At 35.3% G+C, this 15,065-nt stretch overlaps 1 long non-coding RNA gene across 1 annotated transcript; it reads left to right on the top strand.

The window, feature by feature from the left end:
* Window positions 1-12,128: 12,128 nt before the first annotated feature.
* Window positions 12,129-14,171, top strand: LOC120253923. The gene is made up of 3 exons (XR_005534463.1): window positions 12,129-12,347; window positions 13,422-13,494; window positions 13,736-14,171. It is a non-coding gene; the product is annotated as an uncharacterized LOC120253923 (long non-coding RNA).
* The last annotated feature ends 894 nt before the right edge of the window (window positions 14,172-15,065 follow it).

Genomic DNA, 15,065 nt, shown 5'->3' with positions numbered 1-15,065 from the left:
GTATTGACTTTGAAGCATATTTATTTAGATAACCTAGAATATTATTAGGTCATTTTTTTATTAATAATTGTATCGTCATTATTTTATATTAATAATTGTATTATGTCATAATTATGAATCCTATTAATAATTGTCTTAATAATTTCTAAACATGTTTAATTAGATAAACCTCTATATTTTTAGGCTAATATTAATAATTGTATTATGACATTAGTTTTTATGAACAATTGTATTATGTCATAATTAGTTATTGTATTAATAATTGTTATATTAGGGGACGGAAAGCATGTTTATTTAGATAACCCTAGTATATTATTAGGTTAATATTAAAAAATTGTATTAAGTAATTAGTTTATATTAATAATTATATTATTAGGTTAGATAGATGATGTATTATATAAATAGCACACCAATGTTTATGCTTTAGTGTGCAATCATATTTAATTTTCCAATGACATATGTTTGGATTTATGATTTTTTCAAGTCAACCTATTTTATTTTTCCAATTATTATGAAATTGATTAATTTATAACTTTTTACAGCCTGATCGGGTTCTAATGTGTAGACATATGTCTATCATAAAGCCTCCTCTAGAAATCATAGGTCTTTTAAGAGAAGTCAGATTTTATCATGCGGCTCAAATTCTTAATTTCCGAATTGATGCCTTTTTTGTAAGCGCATTAGTGGAGAGATGGCAGACGGAAACACACACGTTTCACCTTACATGCAGTGAAACAACAATCACGTTGGAAGATATGGCGCTATTACTGGGCTTACCCATTAACATCCATGAAGTCATTAGGCAGATATTCGGCTTAGGAAATGCTATCTATGCGAAGTTGCTCAGAGTGGTCCCACCAGCGAATCAAAGGAAAGGTTAGAGTATAACTCTATGTGGCTTGACGAAACATTTGGCATGTTTTCATACGATGCAAGTTAACAAGAGATAGAATGTTATGCACATGCTTATATCCTAAGGCTTATCACTTGTATCCTAATGCAGGATATGTCTTTGAACAGGGTTCATCTGAAGTGGTTACCAGTTCTGAGGGATTTTACAGAAGCAGGAAGATACAGTTGGGGTTCAACATGTCTAACAATGAAAAATATCAGTGGATCTATGTTATTACTTCAATCATGGGCATAGTATATGATTTCAAGTATATCCCCTTGAACCTGTTCTATCGTATCCTTTCCTCTGGCCCATAGGTGAGAATAAATTAAATTGATGCTTCATTTTACACTCAATTATAATACATTGAAAATATAATTCATTCTCTTTTTTAGGTGGGCGCACATTGAAGTGGATGATGATAGCTGTAGCAACAAGCACAATGTGAAGGTATATATGCAATTACTAGATCACTTAGAGATGCAACAGGTAATGTTGTTAAAAAAAATTGATAATTCATGCACATATTTTAAGTATTAATAATCGTTGATTATTTGGTAAACAATTTTGAATAGTTTATATGGTGGCCTTATAATGCAAACGAAATAATAGCACAAGTGTCACATGACATTTTCACGAACAGACCTTTATAGATTGTGTTTACATAATTGATTTTCTTCAAAACTGTTGAGTGACACTAAACCGATCGAGTGACAAGATAATTTGGCTTCGCCCAAGGTGTTCCTCTCGCTCTAGTTTGCATAGGACCGACCCATGATCATGATCTTTATGGTAGAATCGACACAGATTGGGTATTGATGTACAGGAGATGGATTGGATACTGGAGAGATAGAGCATGATATTGCCTCAGCCTTCATGTTCCTACCAGGAATATAGCAATGTTGGTTGAATATTATGAATAGTATACTATTAACACCATACTATTTTTGTCCACAGATCAGGCTTTGTTGGATCTCATACGAGAGGAAACACCATACTATTTTTGTCGACAGATGAGGACCCATCAGCATAGTTCTCAGGGTGAATACGATGAGACACATATTCCTCGACAACCACAACACAAGGGGTACCAGTCATTTCACTTATTAAATGATATCAACATTACTCGATCATCTCATCTCTGTGGATTTCCTCCAATTGAGCCTAGCAGATACTTTATTGATTTCTGAATAGACTTTGTGCAGAATTTATTTGAGTATCAACCTCATCCACCTATGGAATGCGGACAATCTAGTCGTTCAACTCTATTTCGGCAACAAACTAGGAATTACCTCCAAACCTTTCATACTTTGCTGCGAACCTGAATACTCTAGCCTCAGTAATACATGATTCGGACGAATCATCTAATGACGACCCTAATAAGTGTTTGTGTATAAGTAATACGAAGTATTTTTTTTCTTACATTGAGCATTATTTTTCTCAAATTTTATCACTTATTCTTGTGTATATGTATTCGTTTGTGCATTTAGGGTTATGGAGATAATTGTGGAAGAAAGGAACCAAAAGTAGATCGTGGATGCAATTTTTGATGAAGTTCTTAGATTGAACAAACGTGAAGACATAAGTTGTGTTCAAAGACATTTGGGTGTGTGCCAACCTCCATTGTGTTCAAGAAAATATACAAATTGGAGGGGCACAAAGGCAGTCATATTCATGTGTTCCGACTTGTGCAAGACTAGCAAGATCTTTGTCAATGTGATTTCATTGCCGCATGGAAATGTGCCCATTCATGTGACCTTGATGAAAAATGTGGATTCGGGAGTATTTTGGTGAAGTACTGTAGCAGTTTACTGTAGTAAATCATTGTAGCAAAAGTACTGTGGCAGTTACTGTTCACAGTTCGCAGGAAATTGAGTTCTGGAAATGCACACCGGCGTGTGGAAATTCCACACGCCCGTGTAGATGCTCGATTCCAGCCTCTATATAAGCCATATTTTCAAACATTTTAAGGAATCTTTTTCTCATCTTTCCCCCATTTTTGGAGGTGCTAGTGGCTAGGGTTTGGGGAGGCTTTGGCTAGGTCTTTGGAGTGGTTCTACAGCTTTCAACACCATGTTCCTTTGGAATATAGCTATTGTGGGAGCTTTCATCGGCATCGATTCGGCAAGGTGTGCCCTAGGCTTAACGAGGGAACCCTTGGAGAAGACAAGGCAACTCCACAAGACCATCGATACGGACTACAAGGGGGTTTTACCTATGGATTGCATGCTTTTACATTCGATTTCATTATTGATTGTATCTTACTCCATGGAGAGCTAAACCCCTAGCTTGGACTTACAAACCCTAGGATGATTTTGTTTCATTAATCTTTCATTATGATTCTTTAATTGATGTTTTTAATTGAGTTCCAACCTTGAATGCTTGTTGAATTTATTTTCTCTTAGAATAACACTAGGGTTGAGAATCTATCTTGGTAATCCTTGTGGATGAGTGACATACCATGAGGGTTAGGCAAAGCTAGGTTGGAGAGGGTCGAGAGGGTGAGTCGAGAGGTAGTGCAACGCCCCCTTTCCCTTCTGATGTGATTTATCCTACCTCCACATTCCAAGAGTTCTTTACGGTCACAATAGAGTGAAGTTCTAAGCGACAAACTCCGCTGGGCCTTAGTTGCATGAGCAACAAAGTGAAGTGTTGAAGTAATCCTTAGTGTTGAGGCTTAATTGTGACTAGGGGTCTTTCGCCTGGACCAAAGGGTTAGATCTATATTAGAAATATGATTTATCACTTGGAGTCCCCAAATCTTCATGCAACCCACACAGTGTGAGGCGTCGAGAGTATCCACTTTCCACCGATTGCATAGTATCAAGGTTGGTCATAGTTGACCTTTAAGTTTGGGACTGTGTGTCTTAGAATTTCCATGACTCATTAAACATCAGTTAGGATACATAATGATTAGTCTTGCACTTGAAAAATAGTCCTAGGGTGAGCAATGTCCGGTGCCCCATTTTCTATCGATTGTCTCTCCTATTATTCTATTGCGTCTCTTTCTTCTTTACTTTACTTCTATTTGCATTGATATTGTTCACACCACTCTTAAATCAACTTCACTATAGTTAAATAGCAATTCTTGTTCTTCTAAGCACTATTCTCTATGGATACGACTACCCACTCACTAGGGTACTTTATTACTTCGGACAACCCGTGCACTTGCGGTACACACACACAAGGGGTGTGTCAGACCCGTCAGCCTAGCAAGAAAAAAGACCTAGGCCACGGGGATTGCCTGACAGAGATATCCATCCACCTCGATGTTTTACTGAGGTGGCAGCGTAGACGATAGGCTAGACTCTTGTATTAGTTGTTGTTTTTCTTTATTGTGTGCGTAGAACCTTCTCTAGTATTTTTTTCTTGGTGTTCTATGTTCTGTATTTTTTTTTTTTTGTATTTGTTTTTTCTTCATATGCTTAAACAAAAAGCTTTAATGATAAGTCATTGCATGTTATAAATATATGGAAAGCTTACATCATAAAACATTACAACAAAGAAAACATTTAGTGTACATTATGACCGACTACTTGAACCCGACAATGTTGGGACAATTTTTGGTGACTATGTCCTTCATCGTGACATAAACCACAACGCTTTGGTGCACACCTTCCTAAAAATCTATCTCGTTGTGAATCCTTGTCAGATTTTGGTCGTCCTTTCATCTATCTTCTCATCGTAATATCAGGGGCGTGAGCGTGGACCATTATAAGAGTTCCACTATCCCTCATTTGATACTGGCTCAAACTCTTTACGATATACATTAAAAAGCTGTACAGAAAGCCTATACACGTTGTTAACATATTCCTCCCAATATAGACAAAAATGTGAGCATGCTGCAAGGACATGGCGACATGGAAAATGTGGCGTCTGAAAAGTAAGCAGTCGCACTAATGTGATCTTAGATTAATGCAAAAACTCCTTGCTATACGCCCACATTGCGGGGGTGACATCTCATCCACCATGAAAGATTTCTCTTCATGGTCGAATTGACAAATGTAAATGCTAGATGATGCTTGTTGATTTTCTTAGATTGTCTTCATTAGTGATTTTGAGAAGATAAGGCCTGATGTGATTTGAGATTGTGCCTGTACACCTTTCCCCATAAACAGTTCAGCAAGTCAGAAGTATGTTGACTTAACCATAGCTATTATGGGAAGGTTTCTTGTTCCCTTAAGCACTGAATTAACACATTTTCCGAGGTTGGTTGTCATGTGACCATACCTTGGCCCTTCTTTATCGAAGGCTTGAGCCCACTTGTCCCGCGGTATGTTATCTAACCATCTCGATGCCTTTGCATTGTTGTCCTGCAAGAAACCGTACCAGTAGTTAAAATCTTGAATGGTTTTCGAATAACCTATAACAATGAACTTATAATGTTAAGATAACTTCAATAATTAACAACAATGTAAGAGTAAGATTAAAAAAAAAATAATCTTGTAACTTGCCAATATTAACAACTATCTATTGTAATTCTTTATATCTGAAACGATGCATGAAATTGGTCGAGATATGTCTAATGTAGTAACTATGGTACGCATGGGGTGCACTCATCTGACGGCCAAGTAATCTAAAAGCTGATTTGATAGATTCATGGAGATCGGATATGAAGTATATTCCCTGTTGTGGTGTTACACTGGAACGTAAGTTGCACAAGGAGAAAGCCCATGCAGCCAACGTCTCTCCTTCCACGATTGCAAAACCAATCAGCAGGATATTTTTATTACCGTCTTGTGCGATCACCAACAATAAAGTATCTTTGTATTTGCCATAAATATGTGTGCCATCTATCTGGATGACTGGTTTGCAATATTTGAAAGCCTCCACACATGCGCGGAAGCTCCAAAAACTCTATGAAAGATTCAAAGTGTCACATACCAGGTAAGGTCTCTCATATACCGGTTGGGTCTCAAGATTAACTATTATCCTAGGAACGAACTGTTGTAACGCTTATAGCCATCTTGGTAATTCGTTGTAGGACTCCCAATTGCCAAATGCTACTTCAACTACTTTTTGCTTAGCTGTCCATACTTTTCTATATGTCGGTGTGTATCGGTATCGGTTCTTGATTTCCGCTATTAAAACTGATACATTGATACTTGGATGCTGTTGGACTAGTGCTTGTATTTGCCGACAAATCATGTTTGAATCCAGCTTCGAATGATCCTGCGAGATCATTGCTGATGTATACGTGTGAGGCCGAGTGTACTTTGTAATTTCCCAAAGCTGTCTCCATTTGGTGTAGGATGCGCGAACCCTCCAATTGCATCCATCGGCATATGACTTGCATTTACCTAAGTATAGAGTCAGATCGGACTCAATAACTTTGTCTTCGATGGAATTAAGTAAGCAGTTATGCTTAATTGCGGTCACCGCATCATCTTTGCTTCGAAATCTCATGCCTATATGCAGAAATCCATTTGTCATTACTTTGCTTAATGTATCGGCATACAATAAAGGATACTCCGAGAATTCTTACATGGACATTGCTTCCAAATCAAGGGTCCGCATATATGTTAAAGGCTCCATTGGTGCCATCATGAAATTATGGCCGGGCATAGGAACGTCTTCAAAATTGCAGTCTTCTAGGTAAATGTCATTAACACTTACTTCAATGTCCTCCCCAAAACTGTCACCATCATCATCCTCATCGTCTCCACTGATCGCCCATCCCGACCGAATTTGGTTTCATGAGTATCATGAAAGGAACTTGTTCCACATTCTAGATGTTGTGAATTAGTAAAATCAATATTGGATGGTGGATCATCTTGTGCCCTCCACTTCGTAGAGAGCCTTTTAGGTTCATTAACTTGGCATGCTAATGAAATCCTCTCTTGTCTCATGTTGCGTTGAACTTGGTTATATATGGCGGTTTATTGTTGGGAAGGAGCACCCTCAAAAGTTATAGCGCTAAACTTTACGCAATTTGAATGACCGATAGCAAATCTTATCAGATCCTAAAGAAATTGGGAGCCGGTATTTGATACATGAAACTCCTTGGTTGTCCGCGGTCTCAATGCTTTGTTTAATGGATCTCTTTAAGTTTTTATAAGAGATGTCACCTTCGATATAAAAATATGATTGATCCTCCGACGAAAATATAATTGTGTTTTTACTGGTAATGATCGAACCATTGTAATAAACCAAAAAAAGTGATGCCTCTGCCATTGTTGAAGACAAGAAGAAGTACGTGTGAGTGAGTTGAAAAAGAGTAAATAGTGTGCAAGAGTGAAAATGAGGCTACTAATGTTGGTTTATATAAAGAGCTCGAATTTTTGACAATTTTCATTTATGATCATTGCGAGTTTGACCGTTCTAATTATTAGCAGAGTGCGAGTTTTGAGCTATTCTACATTGTGCTAATTACTGACCGGTGCAAGTTTGACTGACCTACTTTGTACTAATTATTGACTAGTGCAGGCTTGACCGACCTACTTTGTGCTAATTACTGACTAATGCAGGTTTGACCGACCTACTTTGTACTAAGTACCGACCGGTGCAGGTTTGACTATCATACTTTGTACTAATTACTAACGAGTGCAAATTTGACCAACCCTACTTTATACTAATTATTAAGCTGTACTGAGGTTTAACCGCCTACTTTGTGCTAAAGTACTAGCAGTGCAGGTTTTGATCGCCCTACTTTGTGCTAATTCTCGATCAGTGCAGGGTTTTCACCCGACCTCACTTTGTACTAATTCTTGGCCAGTGCAGGTTTTGACCGCCTTACTTTTGTACAAAGTACTAACCGACAGTGTCGAGTTTGACCATCCTACTTTGTTCTAATTATTGCCCGGGGCAAGTTTGATAGATCTACTTTGTACTAATCCATCGACCGGTGCAGGGTTTGACAGACCTACTTTGTGCTAAGTACTGACTGGTGCAGGTTTGACCGACCTACTTTGTACTTATTACTAACCGGTACAGGTTTAACCATCTTACTTTGTGCTAATTCATCGATCGGTGTAGGGTTGGTGACACACCCTCTGCGTGTGTGTACCGCAAGTGTACTGGGTCATCGAGTAATAAAAATTACCCCGGTGAGTGGGTAGTCGAATCCATGGGGAATAGTTGCTCTGAAACACAAGTATTGCTACTTAACTATAGTGAAAAACTAAGTAGTGATGTTGATTCAAAGTATCAATGCAAATAAAAGTAAAGAGAAGAGAGAACAAGCAAGAATGGGAAAGATAGGTAATCAATGGTAAAATGGGGAACTCGGACAATACTTACCCTAGAACTACAAGTGCAAGACTAATATTATGCCTCCTAATTGAAGTTTAATGAGTTGTGGCAATCCAAAAACATACGGTCCCAAACCCGAAGGTCAACAGTGACTCAGCCCTCTACATTATGCCCCAGTGGAAAGGAATATTCTCAATACCTCACATTGTGTGGGACTACTTGAAGCTCTAGGAATTCCAAGTGATAAACCCTATTCCCTAGTATAGATCTAACCCTTTGGTCCAAGCAAAAAACCTCTAGTTATGATTAAGCCCCAGTACCAAGGATTACTTCAACACTTCACTCTATTGCTTGCGCAACTAACCCCAGTGGAGTTTATCTCTTGGCACTTCACTCTATCACAACCGTAAGAAACTCTTAGAATGTGGAGGTAGGATAAATCACGTTAGAAAAGAAAGGGGACGTTCCGCTATCTCTCGACTCACCCTCTCAACCCTCTTCAACATCACTAAGTCTAACCCTAATGAAGTTGTCACCACTTCAAAGGATTACCTAGATAAATTCTCAACCCTAGTATCACTCTAAGGGAAAATCAAATCAACAAGCACACGAGATTGAAACTTAATTAAAACATCAATTAACTGAAACATAATACGAGTCAATGAAACTAAATCATCCTAAGGTTTAGAAGTCCAAGCACCCACTAAGGGTTTAGCTCTCCATGGAGCAATACAAAATCAACAATGAAATTAAAGGTAAATGCAAGCAATCCATAGATAAAACCGCTTTGTACTCCGTATCGATGGTCTTGCGGAGCCGCCTCGTCTTCTCCATAGGTTCCTTTGTCAAACCCTAGGGCACACCTCGCCAAATCAATGCCGATAAAGCTCCCCTAATAGTTCTCCTCCAAAGGAACTCGATGTGAATGCCAGTAGAACCGCCTCCTAAACCCTGCAAAGAAAAGGTTCTCCAAACCCTAGCCGCGCTCTCCCAAGAAGATGAGCAAAATATAGGATGAAGATCCCCAAATAAAACTCTCAAAGGGGTATTTATAACACTAAAATTAGGGCATCCACATGCGGCAGTGGAAATTCCACATGACCGTGTGGATTTTCAAGCTTTTCTTTTCCCTATGCGTTATGAACAATAATCGCTATAGTGATTTTTGCTATAGTGTTTGCTATAGTAAATCGCTACAACACTTCGCGGAATGTTCCCGAATTCACTCTTTTTCATCGAGGTCGCATAAATGGGCACATCCATGCGGTAGATGACGTCGGCGTCTTCAATGAAACTACATTAGCAAGCTCTTGACAATGTTACACAAGTTGGAATATTTGAGTGTGATCGCTCTGTGCCTCTACTTTGTGTATTCACTTGAGCAGCAAAGTGGAGGTTGCTACACACCCACATATCTTTGAGACACAACTTGTGTCTTCATCTTTGTTCAATCCAAGAACTTCTCATCAACAATCGCGTTCAGCGATCTACTTTTTACTTTCTTTTCTTCCAAACTTGTCTCCACCTGCCCTAAATACACAAAAAGAACACAAATACACACGAATGAGCTATAAAAATCTGTTAAAAGTAATGCTCAATGTAAGAAAAAGTATACTTCAGTATTACTTATGCACGAATACTTATTAGTTTGACCGGCCTACTTTTTAACTAATTCTCGATCGATCATGAGTTTTGACCAACCTATTTTGTACTAATTACTGATTGATGCAGGTTTGACCGTCCTAGTTTATACTAAGTAGTGACCGGTGTAGGTTTGACCATCCTACTTTGTACTAATTAATTACCGATGCAAGTTTGGCCAACCTACATTGTACTAATTGTTGACCGGTGCAAGTCTAACCGACCTATTTTGTACTAATTACTGACCAGTACAGGTTTGATAGACCTATTTTGAGCTAAGTACTGACTGGTGCAGGTTTGACCGACCTACTTTGTACTAATTACTGATTGGTGCTGGTTTGACCGTCCTATTTTGTAGTAATTACATATAGGTGCAAGTTTTACCGTCCCACTCTCGATCGACTGCATGTTTGACCGTCCTATTTTTATACTATGTACTTCTCGTTGTAATGTTTTACTAGTGCAAGTTTGGATCTTTTTCTTTCTAATATTCTTCCGGATTTGTAGATTTTTTTAAAAATAAAAATGTTATATATATATATATATATATATCAACTACTATTTTTAAGTTAAGAAATTAATTATATAAAAAATATTTGTTTAAACCTTAATGGCAACATGCACTAGTTAAATAAAAGGTCCCGTTTTCTATTTTATTAAAAAAATAAAAACCAAGAAAACAGGGAGAAACTCCACTGTTTTTCTATATTTTTAATTAAAAAAGGTTGAAAATGGGGAAAGTTTTTCCATTTTCCCCAAACGTGCACATTATGGTAAATATTTTATGTTTTTGTAATATTTTATGTTTTTGTAATATTTTAAAAAAATCCATGGGATGAAGGGAATTTTTTTTATGGATGTATGGTTTATAAAGAAAAAGAAAAGACATTGGATGCATGTCACATAGTACATACTTTTTATTATGATACATTACATCTGGTGTAGATCTGTCCAAAGGGTGGCAACCCTGGCTTGAGGCCTATCTAAAAATGGAAGGGTTTGGACAAATATATGAGGCCTGATGGTCAGGCTTTGAAAAAAAAAGCCCATTTTAAAAAAAATGGGCCGAGTTTAGGTTTTATCTATTTAAACTCAGCACAGCCCTGCCCTACCCGAAAATATATAATATATTTATTAATTTTAAAAATATTAAAAAATCCCTTTTTTCTTTGGTTTCTGGAGACTTGAATTAGGGTTTCCCCTTTTCTATAAGCTTTGCTTGGATGGGGGTTTTGGAAGGTTTCATAAAGTAAAGTATGGTAATGGAAGGTAAAGAGTTTTAAACCTTTCGCTGGGATAGGTAGGTAAATGGAGTTTTTGAAATTTTTGTTGTGTTTTGGTTTGAGGTAATTGGAGAGTAGCTTATATAGTAATATTACTAAATTACCCTTAGGGATGAAAAGACAAAAAACATAATATTACATAATATTACTAAATATCATTATTAATATTATTATATCAATTAATATTATTAATAATATATTAATTATAATAATTATTATATTAATTATATATTAATTATATTATTTAATATTATTAAATTAATATATAATTAATATAATAATTATTATAATTAATATATTATTAATAATATTAATTGATATAATAATATTAATAATGATATTAATTAATATAACAATATTAATTAGTATAATTAAATAATATAATAATATTAATTAATTAAATCTCACCATTAATTATTACTATATTAATTAAAATAATATTAATTAATATAATTAAATAATATAATAATATTAACTAATATAATTAATATTATTAATAATAATATTAATTAATACAATTATACAAAATAATATTATATAATATTATTAATTGATATAATAATATTAATAATGATATTAATTAATATAATAATATTAATTAGTATTATATTATTAATTAATCAAATATCTTGTAATTTTGTAAATGAGATATAGTCATTTTGATCAATATATATTGATGACTCTAAACCTCCCTAACCCTCCAATTTGGAGGGTTGACAAATGAGAGAAAAGTGGAGGTTTTGAAACCTCCATTAACCCCTCTCAACCCTTATCTCCCCCTAAAATCTTCTACCCAAGCATGGGTTTTTAAAAACCCTTTTCTTTACCTTACCCCCAAAAAACCTCCATCCAAGCAGACCCTAAATACCATTGCTTCCACCGAAGCCGTCTTATTTTCCTCTTCTCTCTTCTTCTAGTCTTTGTCCCTCATCGGCGTTTACTTGCAATCCCCCTCTAATCTCCTCCAGTTTCTTCAGATCTCTTTTGGAATTTCTCTGTGATAGCTCACTCAACTCGGATTTGTGTTTTTAATGTTTGTGGCCTTATTTCCATTTGTTTTTGTGGTTTTGTTGAGTTTTTGTATATATATATATATATATATATATATATATATATTGGTTTGATTGGGTTTGGGCGGTGTTGTGTGTCCTGATGGTGAGTTGTTGGATATCATGTTGGTTTTTGTTTTTTGGTTTTTTATGAAATATGTAGGTTTTGTTAGTGTTTTGGTTGGATCTTTTGTGGGAGTTAGTGGATTTTTCCTTGTTTGAAAAGATATTCAAGGAGTTAGGTACCAAATAGCGTGCTGAAGTGAAGGAAAAACTTGATCCTGTAGCTAGGTTTGTTCTTTAAAGTGCAAGCTTTCACCATAAGGCTTTAATATTTGTATATCATTTTGTTTAAACTTACTTGCAAAGTTGTAATTATCTCTGGAATATATTCACAAACACATATTGGAGTAGTTGGACTGGACACTGGCCATATTTTATTTTATGAGCTCTTCCATAAAAAAAAGGGCTAAATCATTTAGTGATATTATTATAAATATATGATTGTTCCATCAAGGAGAGTTTTTATGAACTTGTAACTGAATTTTCATGAATTGGGATGTGCTTTCAAATTATTTTAACTTGCCTAAAACCTCATGTGGTTCAGTTGCAATGATTCTTGATACTTGGTTCATCTTAAAAGTATGCATCTTGAAACCTCTCAAAATATCATGTTTTCCTCAAGAAATTGTTTCACTTTTATGGTAATACATGATCCTCGCTACAAATTAAACTATGTGGAGTATTGTTATACTAAACTCTATGGTAGTCATGCTTCGGAGTTTGTCCATACTGTTCTTAATACTCTTAAAATATTGTTTGATGAGTATTTGAAGAACTTCAAATCCAATTCTTCATCTTTGGTTGGAAGTTCAAATGTTACGAGGGCCAAATTTGTTAACTTCAGCTTTGAAGATTCCAATGTTATTATAAGTGAACTTGATAGCCATGATGAGACTGAAATATTACAAGCACTATCTAAATACATCTAAAGTTGAAGATGAAAAATCACAATTAGATCTTTGCTTGGAGGAAAAAGAACTTGAGCTGAACACTGATATTACCATTTTGGACTATTGGAATAAAAGCTCTATAAGATATTCAAAACTTTCAATATTTGCTCGTGATTTTTTGGTAATCCCATATCTACTGTAGCTTCAGAGTTGGCGTTTAGTATTGGAAAGAAAGTCATCAATTATATGAGGAGTTCACTCAAACTGAAAACAGTTCAAGCTGTTGTTTGTTTGGATGATTGGATGCACTCTAGAGGATTTTCAGCTAGTGATTAATTTTTGTTATTTTTTTGTATTCTTATAATATTTTTATTATATGATTCATTTGTTTGTTATTTGGCAATGACATTAGGATTGGAAGATGAAGCATTAGTTTCTAGTGATGATGAAGATGATGAGGAAAATGAAGCTACTGGAATGACTTTGTATGTAAAAATAGTTTTGTGCTTTATATGAAGTTTAGTTTTATTTATTTAAATTTTGATGAACAGAGTATAGGGAAATATTTACAATGTTACAATTTCCACTTTTCCTATCTGTGATCAACTTGTTAGCAATACATCATTTTGATTTTCAAGGTAGTTCTTGAGTTAATAAGCTTAAGTGTACCATTTCTCATAACTCTTTTCTTGATTAATCTCATGTTTGTTATTTTTGTTCTTACAGGTTATGCTTCTATACATTATATTTTGGTTTCTATGCAACATGTCTACAAGGTGGTAGTTTGTAAGAAAGTGTTGTTTGTTGCTTGTGGATTGTTTCTGAACTTGTGTGTTGTGTTCTTGGTTGTTTTGTTTTTGAAATTTTATGCAAGCAATCTATTCAACCAAAATGGCTGTTTTCATTTCATCAGTCCTTGTAAACCAGTCCCTGTTATGTTGTTTAAATTGCAGGATGGTAAGATTGAAGGTATCGTATATCCTGAAGAAATAAAGGAGTGTGAGCACCATTTCTCCAGGTTTAGATGCTCTTGTTCATCAACAATTTTTTTTTTGTTGCCTATATGAATATGGCGGTTTACTTTAGACCTGTTAAAGCTTTCAGTCAAGTGAATTTGTGGATTTGATATGCTTCTATGTGCTGTTAATGATGTTCCTGTTCATTTGCCCATGGTTTGCTTGACATTTAACATGGGTTTGCTTCTAATTTGGCATGGATGTCAACTGATAAAATAGCCAATGAATGCTTCTAAACTAGTTTACTTCACTATTTCTTTGAGTGGCCCATCTTTTTTATTTTTCTAAAAAAACAGATTATAAGCCTTAACCAGCAAGGCCCATATATTTTACCTGTTATTCCATTTTGGTAGCTCCGACAAATGTTTGACAGAAATTATTCCCAAGTGAATTATTTTGTGCACTATTTAAATACATTTGAAATCTTGGCGATTTTAACTCTTTGGATGATAAACCAGGCAAGTTGTTGTTGAGAATATTGCAGGTATCATTAGCAGTGAATAGATTTGGCTTGAGATCTCACAGCAAACTTGTTAAAAAGCTTGGGATCAAGATTATATCAACTTAAGCTAAATTTCTCTGACACTTCTGATGTGCAATAGCTCATTAGTTGAACAGAATACTGGTTTTTCATTTAAAAAGAAGACACACATGGGTATATATTGTTATGTATTATAAGGTTATTATATATATATATATATATATATATGAGTTTTATTATATATGTGAGTGTAAATATATGAGTTTTATTATATATATATTGTTTAATAAAAAAATAATTTATTTGGGGCGGGCTTTGGTTTAAGCACATAAAATATGGGCGGGTTTCAGCAAAATTTAAAGCCCGTATTACCTGGCCGGCCCGAGTTTGAACAAATGTAAATTTAACTATATATATAGCCTAGCCCGAGCCTAACCCATGGACAGGTCTAATCAAGTGTAGATGGGATAAGAGTGACTTTCAATGAATAGAGAGTAGCTATATAAGACTTTAAATAATTAGGAAATTCTAAGCTAGAATGAGTGTTTTACAACAAAAA

This window comes from Dioscorea cayenensis, unplaced genomic scaffold, assembly GCF_009730915.1.
Source record: "Dioscorea cayenensis subsp. rotundata cultivar TDr96_F1 unplaced genomic scaffold, TDr96_F1_v2_PseudoChromosome.rev07_lg8_w22 25.fasta BLBR01000246.1, whole genome shotgun sequence".
Taxonomy (NCBI): Eukaryota; Viridiplantae; Streptophyta; class Magnoliopsida; order Dioscoreales; family Dioscoreaceae; genus Dioscorea; species Dioscorea cayenensis.
The sequence above is the reverse complement of the archived record's forward strand: the minus strand, read 5'-3'. Positions and strand labels throughout refer to the sequence as shown.